The following is a 16633-nucleotide window of genomic DNA, read 5'->3' as shown; positions in this document are numbered from 1 at the left end:
TACTGCTTGAGCGAGAATCATCCAAGGTTAGGGTCAAATATGCTCTCTTTTAAATGTCACAAAAGTATTTACTGTTTATTTTGTGCACTTTTTGTTTATTTGTTTTCCTTACCGTTTCTAATTGCCTTTCTCTTATCTTATTGAAAAATGACCATTGGCCGTTTTCATTCCATCCTTAAGTTCAGCTAACTTAATCCTCCTATTTTTTTCAGTGATCTAGTTTGAACGGAGAGTTTTCTAAGCCTTCTGCACAGTTATATTCATGGGCTTTCCTTTCATGGCAGGCTGGCAGAACTTCTGGCAACCTCAGTACAGTTCTCAAAGTTACCGCCTCTGACCTTTCTCCAGTCAGGGTTTCTTATCATGTAATGAAGCTAAGATAGGGAAGGCAGAGTGGATTCAAAGACAATTAAAACAATAAAGGGGTATGAAACAACAGACTAGACTTCCTAACATTTATGCACAAGTTTTCTTCATATTCTCTCCATCATTATTCTCTGCACAAATGCCACCCCTTTTCCACTCTTTCCCAGTGACTAGAATGTAAAAACTAAACAATCACTTTCTCTTGTCCATGCCTGTTTCCAATCATCTTGTTAACCTAGATCTGTTTTGCTGACCAAGTCATATTTACTTCCTTATGGTTTAGCGCAATGATTTCTACGGATACGATTTGTTTAACAAAGCATATTCAAGCACATTCGACCTCTACAAAATATAATACCTTATATATTTTTCTATTTAACATAATAAAATACCTTATGTTATAACAACAGATTTTCTTACAGATCAAAATTACCCAGTTAGACTCGTTGGTAGTCAGAAGAAACTGACTTCACCCCTCCCAGCCCAGGGGATTTACAGCTAACAAATTCTAGGACTATTTCAGTCCAATGTAATAGATGGCTCCATGAAGTGGATGTCTAATCCTAGATCAGGGAACAAACAGATAACCTTAAAGATAATTCTTTTTTAAAAAATTTTATTGAAGTATAGTCGATTTACAGTGTTGTGTTAATTTCTGCTGTACAGCAAAGTGATTCAGTTATACATATATATATTATTTTCCATATTATTTTCCATTATGGTTTATTACAGGGTATTGAAAATACTTCCCTGTGCTATACAGTAGGACCTTGTTGTTTATCTATCCTATAAAGATGATCCTTTCCAGTAATTATGTGAAGGATTGAAGGTGTTAGCTAATGTTATGGTGGTAATCAATTTGTAATATATAAGAGTGTCAAATCAACATGTACACCTTAAAATTACAAAATATTATATATCAATTATATCTCAATAAAGTTAGGAGATATATAAAGATAGATTCTTATTCTAAGATCAGTTTATGTATTTATCATCTGTCTCCCTTCACCAGAATGTTTTCTCTATGAGAAGGGTTTCTTTATTCACCATTGTGTCACCTGTGCCTTGGCCCTTGTAGGCTCTTAGTAAACATTTTTGGAATGGATGGATGTTACCTATAGCTGCACAAAACATCACCCCAAAACTTAGTGGCTTAAGATAAAGCAATACCTGTCATTTTATCATGATCTCTCATGGTTCTAGAAGTCGGCTGGGCTCAGCTGTAGAAGTGGTTTTTTTTTTTTCTTACTTTAACCTATCTAGGTTTTTTTAAAAAAATTGTGGTATAGTTGATTTACAATGTTGTGTTACTTTCAGGTGTACAGCAAAGGGATTCATATATATATATATATATATATATATATATATATATATATATATATATATATATATATATATATATATATATATATTCTTTTTCAGATTATTTTCCACTTTAGGTTTTTACAAAATATTGAGTAGAGTTCCCTGTGCTATACAGTACGTTCTTGTTGGTTATCTGTTTTATATATAGTGGTGTGTAATCCCAAACTCCTAATGTATCCCTCCTCCCCACAATGGTTCTTGATCCATGTCTCTCATGTGTCTGCAGTTAGATTGGTGGCTGCAACTGAAGTTAGCTTGTCTGGAAGTTGCTGCTGGCTGTCAGGAGACACTGTCAGCCAGAACACCTACACAAAGACCTTGTGAGCTTCCCCACAGTGTGGTGGTTAGGTTCCAAGGGTAGATTTCTCAAGGAAATGATGAGGAAGCATGTGCATTTTCATGAACTAGCCTTGGAAGTCACACATCATCCCTTCTATCATGAAGTTCCATTCGCATTGAAGGGGAGAAATATAGCCCCCATCACTAGATGGAAGGTGTGTCCATGCCATATTTCATGAGAATATGGGATGAAATATACTGTGGTGGTTAGCTTTGAAAATCTCAGTCTTCCATGAAGGCTGACCAACAACAAACTACACTTGTTCATAAGCACATAGGAGACACCCCCAAGTTGCATGAAAAATAAGGTAGAGACACCTTGAAGTGGGATGAAGAGTCTCTGGTAGCACATAAGTCATATGGTGAAGATGCAGAACTGCAGTGTGAATGTTTCATAAATCTTGTCATGGTTGTAGTACTTGGAGAGACCTCCAGGGGCATGCAGGCAACGAGGACATGGAGCAAGCAGAGGTCAGCTTCCCCCTCCCCTACTTCAATTAGAACATCTCCACCTTTAAATTGCCTGTTGATATAAACACAGAACTTTGGTTCTGCGTGACGATTCACTTGAAGCATTCTGCTGCTTCAAACGTTGGTAAACTGCAGAAGTGTGTAAGATTAAACACATGCAAAATGCTTGATTTGTGTCAAGCCAGCTGCTGCCAATGTTTTTTTATTTATTTGTTTGTTTGTCATTTTCGAGAAGTTGATGGGAAATATTGAGAGGGAATTCCAAGGAAATGAATGGAATTACATGACATTCATGCCAATACTTAATCTTTCAGGTATCAGATGTTGCTGTTCCTTCGGATCCTTCTGGCTACCACTGTGAGTTGGATTTGGTACTTTTTTATAAAAAAGTAACTGTTTACGTGAATATCCTTACTTGTTAGGGTGTCCATCTTCCAGAAAGACCACCATTCACCCTAAGCATCACATGTCACATTCCTGTTAGTCTCTTATTCAGAAAAAGAAGGAGGCAAAGGGAATACATTCATTTTCCTTATTGCACGTTCCTTTAGCAAAAGTTTATGGATATTTTCTTCATTATTTACCACCTAAGTATGAATAACAAAGAGTTGTGTTGTAAATTAGAAGAACAAAACCATGCTAAGGAAAGCTCTTGTATTTGGCAGGATAGACTAAACTTGCAGCATGGTAATACACAACATGTAAATATCAGTGACTGAACGCACTAGTTATTTTTGTTCCTGCAATGTTGGTGTAGCTCAGACTAATCTCCTTTGCTGCCTTCCACTTGAGAACTCAAAAATACAGGCTTCTTTGCTCTTGTGAGTCCACCATCTCAGTGTAGCCATAACAGGGAGAAAAGATACTAAAAGTGGAAGAAGAACTTTTTGCTACCTCAGTCCAGAAGTGACCTTTCAGGTCACTATCCACTGATTAGGACTAGTTCTCTGATCCTAGACGAGTGCAAAGCAGCTAGAAGCTGTGATCTTTGTGCCCAGGAAGGAGAGGAGACTCTATAAGTGCCTGCTGTAGCATCAAATGTCGTCATGATTTTCGCAATATTTTTGGAATGTAATGAGGATATTCTTTGACCCAGTAATTCTATTCTTGGAGACTTAGAAAATTATTCTAAAGAAACAACCTCCACCCAAACAACAAAAGGTATCTCTTTGACCTCCCATAACAACCTAGGCATTGACCTGCCATTGTTCACACTGCATTATTTTATTATTATGCATTTCTGTGTCTGAACTTCACACTAACTTGTGCAATCTTTAAGTCATGATCAGGATCTAATTTAGTTTTGAATCTCAAGCCATAGAGATGCATAAAGTTAACCAACAGTATAAGCTGGAAAATAGATATCTATAGTGAGAGCCATTTATATGAACAAAAAGCCCATCTACATTTGTCACGTCTTAGTTATGTACATCTGGTAGAGAAGTCTCTGAGATGTCATGTAGGAAAATATTTCATGCCGGAGTTTAGTCTTCAGTTGGGCTTGAAAGACTAATAAAAGATATGGATGGAAAGTAAAGATGATATTGGATGCAGCCTTTACCTAGATATTGTAATTCACAAACGCTGGCTGGTTCAGGGAGCCAACACTGACTGATATATATCTGCAGATTCAGGTCAACCAGCAATGGGGTCTAAAATTACCCTTTTAGTCCTTTTGCTTTTTCTAGTGGATCCTGGGAGGAAATGGGGTGGGAGTACATATAGGTATTTATAAATGACATCCTTTATCCTTTTCACCACCCTCACCTCTGGTTCTGATTTGCCTGTCAATTTACCCACTCATCTTGAACACCCAAGGGCTCTTCAATTTGTGTAGTCACTTCTGACTCCTAGGGTTGTGGTCTTTCCTTCCAGTACGTTGGATCTCACACTAACCCAGTCAGACCATTGGGAACCAGGATGATGCCTCTGGTCTGACTTGGGGTATTATTATTATTTGAAGACACCTGCTTTCTTCCCTTGTCCTAGACAGCAGTAGGTGCTTCCTGATGTATAGACATTTATCCGGAATCCTCCTGGGAGACAGAGAAAACCAAACAGGCTAGAACTTTAGGGTATGCAAGATTGAGTAAGTTGGCATGCAGAGTCCAATCCATTCAATACCCACATTGGTCTCTTTGCCCAGCCCCTAAATGTCCCCCTCTTCCCCACTAGTCTAGCACTGAGGTCCTAACATGAGTCTAAAGGAACATACCTGAAATATAGGTAGTATGATTTCAGGAACAGCACAGAATTTAAGAAGAAACAGAGATGAGAGTGCATATAGTATATACAGAAGTGGTCATAGAAACCATAGAGTGAAGCAAATGATTTCCACTGGAGATAGTATGAGTTCAGTCTTGAAAAGAAGGAGGGAGCTATGTTAAGGGGCACCTTGGATGCTAAGTGAACAGAGTGTGAATTTACCATGTAGAGAAAAAGTTAGTCTGGTGTAATTCACAGAACCTGACATTGTTAGTAAGCCTGACTTGGGTCTTTTAATCTCAGCTCTGTCATTCATTCCTTCTGTGGCTGTCCAAACAACTAATTTTCTAAGTCTATTTTTCCCCCTGCAAATTGAGCATTCCCTTTCTGCTGAGTTGTTGTGACAGTTAGAGTCAATGAATCTAAAAAAAATGAGCACAGTGCCTGACAAAGAGCAAGTATTTACAGTGGGCTAAATTATCATTGAGAATTAGGGAGAATATGTGGGAAAGAGTAGTATTTTAGGAAGGGCGACTTGACTGCTTCCTTGATGGGATTGTAGCTGTGGCATACTACAAAGGCAAGGAGAATCAATCAGTATACTATATAAAAATAAAGAACCCAGTTTGGACTAAGACATAGCCTATGGGAAGGAAAAAGAATGGAGAAAAAGCAGTGATCTTTGTGTGTGTCCCCACATGTCAAACTTACATAAATGGGAGAATGTTGGGGTTGAGGAAGCAGGTTTGTGGTGATGATGAAACTTAATTTTAGAAAGTGGAGTTTGACATCAAAGTGGTGAGTCTAAGAGGATATGTGTGTCTGAAGCACAGGAGGAAGGTTAATGTTTGGAATTGGGAATTTTCTGTGCAGAAGTCATACTGGAAACAATGAGAGTGGTTATGATCTGTTCCAAGCACTAAACACATGCTTCTAAAGGTCAGGAGGAAAACACCAATGAAGACACAGATATGCATATCTCAATACTGAAGTGGTAGACACAGATGCACACATCTTGAGGATGGAATTGTACGCTGGTGTCTAAAGAAGCAGCATCAGGACCATCCTTAAAGAAACCCCTGTTCCTGGATCCATACTTGCTGTTCCCATGCCACCACAAGGGAGTGCCAACACTTCATTCCTCTCTGCAGCTTTTGGAGATCAATTAAGTTCAAGAAGAAATTCAGGACCATTTACTGTCTACTTGACTGAAGGGATTTTGCATGATAATTTACATAGGTAGAATTTGTAAAATGAACTGAAAGCAGGACTATGTATTTCCCTAGAACATGGGCCAATTATCACAGAGAGCTATTAGCCACTCTCTTGGAGTAATTAATCAGAGTAAATTAATAACTAATTTCTGTTTTTTTAAGGTCTCTTTTGTTTAGATCTGCTTGTTGTGCAGAAACTTCTTCACCTTTTCCCAACGACAAATTCATATATTAATTACCATTTTAATGCTAAACAGCATGACTTTCAGGAAAGTTAGATTTTAGATTTTTTTTCAGCAAAATTAAATCATCTGCTCTGAATATTCTAATTTCACAGAAGAGAGGAGAGGGGACAAGAGGGGAGGAGAAGGGAAGGGAGGGAGAGAATGATGCTGGTAATGAAGTGCCAGCGTCTCCTAATTGGTGATGTCCCTTGGGATTTTCTCAGGGTCCTTAGTGTCTGAGCTATTTACTGAAGTAAAATAAACATACAGAAAAGTGTATGTATTATACACGTATAGCTCTATAAAATTAACAGAACCCCAGAAGCTTCCCTTCATATAAATTCGTATCATACAGAATATACTCGTGTTTGGCTTCCTTTGATCAAGATTAAGTTTGTGAGGCTCATCCTTATTTTGATGAACAGTGGTCATTTCCTTCACTCTCACAGCTGTGTAGTATTCCACTGTGTCAGGATATCACAATTTTTTATGCATTCAACTGTAAATGGATATTTGGGTAGTTTCAAATGTTGTACCATTACAAATGCTGCTGCTATGAGCAGTCTTGTACACTTTTTGTGAATGTGTGCATGCATTTATGTCAGGAATGTAAACAAGGATAGAATTGCTGGATCATGCATATGTTCAACTTTGGACCAGACTGCTAAATAGTTTTCCAAAATGATTATGTCAACTTACATTCCCATCAACAGTATATAACAGTTCCAGTTACTCTAAATCCTTGCTAACACTTGGTATTTTTGCTCCTTTTCATTACAGCCATTCTGGTGAATATATTTTGCAGTTTTACTACACATTTCCTTACTAACCAATGGAGTAGTATGAAAAAATAGCATCTTTTCACATGTATATTAACCATTTTGAAAAATTTTTTTGAACACTGTTCAATTATTTTGACCATTTAAAAAATTGGATACCTTGCCTCTTATTGCTTTATAATATAGTATATCTTTATATATTGCAGATATAAATCATCTGTCAGAAATTACCTACTCCAAGTAATTTCTCTCAATCTATAGATCTTATTTTCACTGTCTTAGTGAGGACTTTTGATAAGCTGAACTTCTTGATTTTAAGATAGTCTATATATTTTTTACCCTTTGTAATTATTTCATTTTGTGTCCTGTTTAAGAAGTCTTTGTCTAAGCCAAGGCTGCAGTGATGTTTTCCTGTGTTTTCTTCAGAATGCTTTATTGTGTACTATTCGCATTTAAGTCTGCAATCCATCTTCACAAGGTTATTGAGTGTGGTGTGAGCTGGGATTCAACTTCACCTTTCAGTATGGCATCCAGATGATTCAGCAACATTTATTGATGAGACTTTTCCTTCCCAGTGAACTGTACTGACTTCTTCATCATAAATCAGGTGACCACCTACATTTGTATCTGTTTCTGGACTCTTCTATTGCACTAGTTGTCTATTCTTCTGTCACTACCACATCGCATCCATTACTCTAGTTTTATAATAGATTATGATAGTTGATTTTGTCAACTCACTCATAGCATGCCCCTCAAGATTCCCCCTGGCTTTTCTTATCCTTTTGCATTTCCTTGCAAATTCTGGAAACAGTTTTTCAAAATCTCCCCTAAAATCTTGCTGGGATTTACTGTAATTAAGTAGAATCTATAGATTAATTGGGAAGAAACTGATATCTCTACAATATTAAGACTTTCAGTCAATGAACATGGCATATCCCGCCATTTATTTGAGACTCTTTTAGAAACGTTTTGTAGTTTTCAGTGTAGTGGTCTCACGTATAAACTGATAGATTTTCCCCTTGGTATTTGATGTGTTTTAATGCCATTGTAAATGGTACCATTTAAAAAATCTGTTTTCCATTGGTTTGTCATTGGTGTGTAGAAATACAATTTTGTTTTGTGTATTTACCTTGCCTCCAACAGCTCTGCTAATTTCTTTGAAGTTTTGTTAACATACCCATTCTGCAAATAGAGCCAGTTTTATCTCTTCTTTTGTAGTTGTTAGTATACATTGAATATTTATATCTTTTCATACCTTACTGAACTTTCTAGAATATTATTACAACATTGAATAGAAGCCATGGCTTTAGGCACCCGTATCACATTACTGTTCTTGAAGGAAAACTTCCAATAATTCATCATTAAGTGTGGTGTTTACTGTATGACGTTTGTAGATTTTAAAAATAAAATTAATTAAGTTGCCTTCTATTTCCAGTTTGTTAACCATTTTTATCTTGTATGATTGTTAAATTTTGGGAAAAACTTAATCATGTGACTTTTCTTCCTTTTTCTTGTTTATGTGGTGAATTACACCAATTGATTTTTTACTGTTATAACAATCTTGCATCCCTAGACTTAATGACACTTGATCATAGCACATTATTCCTTTATTGCTTATTCTCATTTCTAATATTTTTTAAGATTATTGAATCTATGTACATGAAAGCAATTATTTATATTTTATTTTTTAATTTTTGTTTATTTATTTATTTATTTAAAAAGTTTCCTTTCTTTTTTTTCACAACTCACACACACACACACTGTATTTTATTTTTACAAGAGATAAATAAACTGACACCAAGCATTGTAAATGGATGACCACAACAAAAGCAACGATTGCAATTACCAAACACGAAACACACTCATACTATGTCATAATATTGACATTCAGTCCAGTAATCCTCCACTGTAACAGCTCCTTTACTTTGCAGTGAAAATTGATTTGTATATTTTTTGCCTCTGAGTCCTTGTGGGATTTTTTTTATTCAAACAGAAAGTCACAAAAATTATAATCATCCTCATCAGTTCACTCAGTCCCATGTAATTAATTGTTTTTTCATCTTGATCTTTTGTTAGCACTTTTATGAATTCATCAATTTTCCACTAGAGTTCTGAAAATGCTTATTCATTCAGTTCAGCAGTATAGTCAGTTACCAGAAACCTGTACTTGTCAGAGTCTTTTCCATGAATTCCTTGAAGATGAAACCATTTTATAGGAACATTTCTGCAAAAGCATCTTTGTTGTCTGTAAATGACAAAAGACTTAAAAATGACCACAGTTAACGATTTGATGAAAGTTCCTAATAATGCAATTGACAAGGAAATTTAGTTATTTCTGAGATATACATTTTAAAGTAATAACTAGAATTATGACTTATAACATTATACCAGAACATATAAGATTTTTAGAAATTTCATGTAATGTCTGAAACATTAATATTAACATATTTCCATACAAATAGCCGAAAGAAAGTTTAGTATTAGTTGTTTTTTTTTGTTTGTTTGTCTATACTGCAGGTTCTTATTAGTCATCAATTTTATACACATTAGTGTATACATATCCATCCTAATCGCCCAATTCAGCACACCACCATCTCCAACCCACCGTGGTTTACCCCACTTGGTGCCCATACGTTTGTTCTCTACATCTGTGTCTCAACTTCTGCCCTGCAAACCGGTTCATCTGTACCATTTTTCTAGGTTCCACATACATGCGTTAATATGCGATATTTGTTTTTCTCTTTCTGACTTACTTCACTCTCTATGACAGTCCCTACATCCATCCACATCTCAACAAATGACTCAATTTCTTTCCTTTTTATGGCTGAGTAATATCCCATTGTATATAGGTACCACAACTACTTTATCCATTCGTCTGTCAATGGGCATTTAGGTTGCTTCCATGACCTGGTTATTGTAAATAGTGCTGCAATGAACATTGGGGTGCATGTGTCTTTTTGAATTATGGTTTTCTCTGGGTATATGCCCAGTAGTGGGATTGCTGGATCATATGGTAATTCTAATTTTAGTTTTTTAAGGAACCTCCATACTGTTCTCCATAGTGGCTGTATCAATTTACATTCCCAGCAAGAGTGCAAGAGGGTTCCCTTTTCTCCTCACCCTCTCAGCATTTGTTGTTTGTAGATTTTCTGATGATGCCCATTGTAAATTGTGTGAGGTGATACCTCATTGTAGTTTTGATTTGCATTTCTCTAATAATTAGTGATGTGGAGCAGCTTTTCATGTGCTTCTTGGCCGTCTGTATGTCTTCTTTGGAGAAATGTCTACTTAGGTCTTCTGCCCATTTTTGGATTGGGTTCTTTGTTTCTTTAATATTGAGCTGCATGAGCTGTTTATATATTTTGGAGATTAATCCTTTGTCCATTGATTCATTTGTGAATATCTTCTCCCATTCAGAGAGTTGTCTGTTCGTCTTCTTTATGGTTTCTTTTGCTGTGCAAAAACTTTGAAATTTCATTAGGTCCCACTTGTTTATGTTTGTTTTTATTTCCATTACTCTCGGAGGTGGATCAAAAAAGATCTTGCTGTGATTTATGTCAAAGAATGTTCTTCCTATGTTTTCCTCTAAGAGTTTTATAGTGTCTGGGCTTACATTTAGGTCTTGAATCCATTTTGAGTTTATTTTTGTGTTGGTGTTAGGGAGTGTTCTAATTTCATTCTTTTACATGTAGCTGTCCAGTTTTCCCAGCACCACTTATTGAAGAGACTGTCTTTTCTCCATTGTATATCTTTGTCTCCTTTGTCATAGATTACTTGACCATAGGTGTGTGGGTTTATCTCCGGGCTTTGTATCTTGTTCCATTGATCTATGTTTCTGTTTTTGTGCCAGTACTATATTGTCTTGGTTACTGTAGCTTTGTAGTATAGTCTGAAGTCAAGGAGTCTGATTCCTCCAGCTCCGTTTATTTCCCTCCAGACTGCATTGACTATTTGGGGTCTTTTCTGTCTCCATAGAAATTTTAAGATGATTTGTTGTAGTTTTGTAAAAAATGTGATTGGTAATTTGATTGGGATTGCATTGAATCTGTAAATTGCTTTGGGTAGTATAGTCATTTTCACAATATTGATTCTTCCAATCCAAGAACATGGTATATCTCTCCATGTGTTGGTATCATCTTTAATTTCTTTCATCAGCGTCTTATAGTTTTCTACATACAGGTCTTTTGTTTCCCTAGGTAGGTTCATTCCTAGGTATTTTATTCCTTTTTTTTACAATGGTAAATGGGAGTGTTTCCATAATTTCTCTTTCAGATTTTTCATCATTAGTGTATAGGAATTCAAGAGATTTCTGTGCATTAATTTTGTATCCTGCAACTTTACCAAATTCATTGATTAGCTCTAATAGTTTTCTGGTGGCATTTTTAGGATTGTCTATGTATAGTATCATGTCATCTGCAAACAGTGACAGTTTTACTTCTTCTTTTCTAATTTTTATTCCTTTTGTTTCTTGTTCTTCTCTGATTGCCATGGCTAAGATTTCCAAAACTATGTTAAATGATAGTGGTGAGAGTGGACATCCTTGTCTCATTCCTGATCTTAGAGGAAATGCTTTCAGTTTTTCACCATTGAGAATGATGTTTGCTGTGGGTTTGTCGTGCATGGCCTTTATTATGTTGAGGTAGGTTCCCTCTATGCCCACTTTCTGGAGAGTTTTTATCATAAATCAGTGTTGAATTTTGTCAAAAGCTTTTTCTGCATCTATTGAGATGATCATATGGTTTTTATTCTTCAATTTGTCAATATGGTGTATCACATTGATTGATTTGCGTATATTGAAGAATCCTTGCATCCCTGGGATAAATCTCACTTGATCATGGTGTATGATCCTTCTAATGTGTTGTTGGATTCTGTTTGCTAGTATTTTGTTGAGGATTTTTGCATCTATATTCATCAGTGATATTGGTCTGTAATTTTCTTTTTTTGTAGTATCTTTGTTTGATTTTGGTATCAGGGTGATGGTGGCCTTATTGAATGAGTTTGGGAGTGTTCCTTCCTCTCCAATTTTTGGAAGAGTTTGAGAAGGACGGGTGTTAGCTCTTCTCTGAATGTTTTGTAGAATTCATCTGTGAAGACATCTGGTCCCGGACTTTTGTTTGTTGGAAGATTTTTAATCTCAGTTTCAATTTCATTACTTGGGATTCATCTGTTCATGTTTTCTGTTTCTTCCTGATTCAGTCTTGGAAAATTAGACCTTTCTAAGAATTTGTCCATTTCTTCCATGTTGTCCATTTTATTGGCGTAGAGCTGCTTGTAGTATTCTCTTAGGATGCTTTGTATTTCTGCAGTGTCTGTTGTAACTTCTCCTTTTTCATTTCTAATTTTATTGATTTGAGTCCTCTCCCTCTTCTTCTTGATGAGTATGGCTAATGGTTTGTCAATTTTGTTTATCTTCTCAAAGAACCAGGTTTTAGTTTTATTGATCTTTGCTATTGTTTTCTTTGTTTCTATTTCATTTATTTCTGCTATGATATTTATGATTTCTTTCCTTCTGTTAACTTTGGTTTTTGTTTGTTCTTTTTCTCTAGTTCCTTTAGGTGTAAAGTTAGATTGTTTATTTGAGATTTTTCTTGTTTCCTGAGGTAGGCTTGTATAGCTATAAACTTCCCTCTTAGAACTGCTTTTGCTGCCTCCCATAGGTTTTGGATCATTGTGTTTTCATTGTCATTTGTCTCTAGGTATTTTTTAATTTCCTCTTTGATTTCTTCAGTGATCTCTTGGTTATTTAGTAACGTATTATTTAGCCTCCATATGTTTGTGTTTTTTACGGTTTTTTCCCTGTAATTCATTTCTAATCTCATAGTGTTGTGGTCAGAAAAGATGCTTGATATGATTTTAATTTTCTTAAATTTACTGAGGCTTGATTTGTGACCCAAGATATGATCTATCCTGGAGAATGTTCCGTGTGCACTTGAGAAGAAAGTGTAATCTGCTGTTTTTGGATGGAATGTCCTATAAATATCAATTAAATCTATCCAGTCTATTGTGTCATTTAAAGCTTCTGTTTCCTTATTTATTTTCATTTTGGATGATCTGTCCATTGGTGTAAGTGTGGTGTTAAAGTCCCCCACTATTATTGTGTTACTCCCGATTTCCTCTTTTATAGCTGTTAGCAGTTGCCTTATGTATTGAGGTGCCCCTATGTGGGGTGCATATATATTTATAATTGCTATATCTTCTTCTTGGATTGATCCCTTGATCATTATGTAGTGTCCTTACTTGTCTGTTGTAACATTCTTTATTTTAAAGTCAATTTTGTCTGATATGAGAATTGCTACTCCAGCTTTCTTTTGATTTCCATTTGCATGGAATATCTTTGTCCATCCCCTCACTTTCAGTCTGTATGTGTCCCTAGGTCTGAAGTGCGTCTCTTGTAGACAGCATATATATGGGTCTTGTTTTGGTGTCCATTCAGTAAGCCTCTGTCTTTGGTTGAAGTATTTAATCCATTCACGTTTAAGGTAATTATCAATATGTATGTTCCTATGACCATTTTCTTAATTGTTCTGGCTTTGTTTTTGTAGGTCATTTTCTATTCTTGTGTTTCCCACTTAGAGACGTTCCTTTAGCATATGCTGTACAGCTGGTTGGTGGTGCTGAATTCCCTTAGCTTTTGCTTGTCTGTAAAACGTTTGATTTCTCCATCGAATCTAAACGAGATCCTTGCCGGGTAGAGTGATCTTGCTTGTAGGTTCTTCCCTTTCATCACTTTAAGTATATCATGCTACTCCTCTCTGGCTTGTAGAGTTTCTGCTGAGAAATCAGCTGTTAACCTTATGGGAGTTCCCTTGTATGTTATTTGTCGTTTCTCCCTTGCTGCTTTCAATAATTTTTCTTTGTCTTTAATTTTTGCCAATTTGATTAATACGTGTCTCGGCATGTTTCTCCTTGGGTTTATCCTGTATGGGACTCTCTGCTCTTCCTGGACTTGGGTGGCTATTTCCTTTCCCATGTTAGGGAAGTTTTCGACTATAATCTCTTCAAATATTTTCTCTGGTCCTTTCTCTCTCTCTTCTCTTTCTGGGACCCCTATAATGCAAATGTTGTTGTGTTTAATGTTGTCTCAGAGGTCTCTTAGGCTGTCTTTATTTCTTTTCATTCTTTTTTTCTTTATTCTGTTCCAAAGCAGTGAATTCCACCATTCTTTCTTCCAGGTCACTTATCTGTTCTTCTGCCTCAGTTATTCTGGTATTGATTCCTTCTAGTGTAGTGTTCATTTCAGTTATTGTATTGTTCATCTGTATTTGTTTGTTCTTTAACTCTTCTAGGTCTTTGTTAAACATTTCTTGCATCTTCTAGATCTTTGCCTCTGTTGTTTTTCCGAGGTCCTGGATCATCTTCACTATCATTATTCTGAATTCTTTTTCTGGAAGATTGCCTATCTCCACTTCATTTAGTTTTTTCTCTGGGGTTTTATCTTGTTCCTTCATCTGGTACCTAGCCCTCTGCCTTTTCATCTTGTCTATCTTTCTGTGAATGTGGTTTTAGTTCAACAAGCTTCAGGATTGTAGTTCTTCTTGCTCCTGCTCTCTGCCCTCTGTTTGATAAAGCTATCTAATAGGCTTCATGGGAGGGACTAGTGGTGGGTAGAGCTGACTGTTGCTCTGGTGGGCAGAGCTCAGGAAAACTTCAATCCACTTGACTCTTCATGGGTGGGTCTGGGCTCCCTCCCTGTTGGTTGTTTGGCCTGAGGCAACCCAACACTGGAGCCTACCTGGGCTCTTTGTTTGGACTAATGACAGACTCTGGGAGGGCTCATGCCAAGGAGTACTTCCCAGAACTTCTGCTGTCAGTTTCCTTGTCCACACGGTGAGCCAAAGCCCCCCTCCCCTGCCTCTACAGGAGACCCTCCAACACTAGCAGGTAGGTCTGGTTCAATCTCCCCTGGGGTCACTGCTCCATCCCCTGGGTCCTGATGTGCACACTACTTTGTGTGTGCCCTCCAAGAGTGTAGTCTCTGTTTCCCCCAGTCCTGTGGAATTCCTGCAGTCAATTCCCAGTGGCCTTCGAGGTCTATTCTCTAGGAATTCCTCCTCCTGTTGCAGGACCCTCAGGTTAGGAAGCCTGACCTGGGGCTCAGAACCTTCACTCCATGAGTGGACTTCTGTGGTATAAGTGTTCTCCAGTCTGTGAGTCACCCACCCAGGAGTTATGGCATTTGATTTTACTGTGATTGCGTCCCTCCTACCATCTCATTGAGGCTTCTCCTTTTTCTCTGGATGTGGGATATCTTTTTTGGTGAGTTCCAGTGTCTTCCTGTTGATGATTGTCTAGCAGCTCAGTGTGATTCTGGTGTTCTCGCAAGAGGGAATGAGATCACGTCCTTCTACTCAGCCATCTTGGTTCCTCTCCCATGAAAGCAGTTATTTTATAATTTTCTTCTTGGTAATGTTCTTGTCTTGGTTTGGTATCATATTGTCTTGTTTTTGTATTATATCATAGCTCATTAAAAAAGTGGGAAGTCTTTCCTCTTTTTCTTTGTCCCATAAAAACTTTGTCAAAGATTGGGGATGTATTTTTTGAAATATTTGAATTATTTAGTTATTAAAGCCAACTGATCTGAAAGTTTACTTGTGGGAGGGTTTTAAAGTAATAGTTCAATTTCTTTAATATATTTTCAGCTTATTCAAATTTTCGTTTTCTTCTATCAGTTTTGATAAAACTCCGTTTTGGGGGAATTTGTCCATTTCTTCCAGAAGATCATTTTTAATTGTCACAAAAGTTTTACAATATCTTATTATCATTTTTGATGTTGGGAACAAGTGCAATGATTTTCTCTTTTTCATTCCTGGTACCGCTAATTTGTGTCTTTGTTTATCAATTTTACTATTTTTCAAAAAAACAACTTTTGGGTTTGTTTACCTTTTAATATATACACATAAGAGTGGTGTGTGTGTGTGTGTGTGTGTGTGTGTGTGTGTGTGTGTATTGAATTCCTATATTTGTTAAATGTTCCATTTAACGAAATGTTCAAGTTTCTCTTCTACTTTCCTTATGCTTGATTTGGTTTTGTAGCTATTTGATATGGAAATTTAAATCACTTATATTCAGCCTCTCTTCAATATTTTTATATGGATTTAAGACACAAGTAGCTCTTTAAGCACTCCCTTTTCTACATTCAAAATTGCTACCGATTTCTTTTTTATCCCACAGCAGCAATTTTCTGCCATGGTATGAAGGGCCCAAGTCTTGTTTCTTTGCCTCTAATTTGCCTAGAATTTATAAATATCCTGAGGTGAAAGGGGCTTTTTACCATTGCCAGTTTATCTCTCACTCAGGGCTTTAACTCTTGCCTGTTTTTATCATCTGTAAATAGCTATAGACCCTAGTTACATCACATTGTCAGTCCTGGTATTGACAAGTTGTGTCTGCTCTTTGTTACTCCTGATCAGTCTTCCTAGAGTGTTTTTAATTTTATTCATATTCTTAAAGGGGAAGTCTTTTATTTCATTGTATTTCTGATTTGTTTTCTGTTTTGTATTTCATTGATCTCTGCTCTGATCTTCATTATTTCCTCTCTTTTGCTACTTTGGGTTTGATTTGCCTTTCTTTTGCTAGACTCTTCAGTTGGAACCTGAGATCTTTGAATTGAGACTTTTTTCTAATATAGGCGATTAGTGCTACAATTTTGCCCTAGTACTGCTTTAGCAGC

The sequence above is a fragment of the Eschrichtius robustus genome, chromosome 1, assembly GCF_028021215.1.
Source record: "Eschrichtius robustus isolate mEscRob2 chromosome 1, mEscRob2.pri, whole genome shotgun sequence".
Lineage (NCBI taxonomy): Eukaryota > Metazoa > Chordata > Mammalia > Artiodactyla > Eschrichtiidae > Eschrichtius > Eschrichtius robustus.
Note: the sequence above shows the minus strand (reverse complement) of the source record.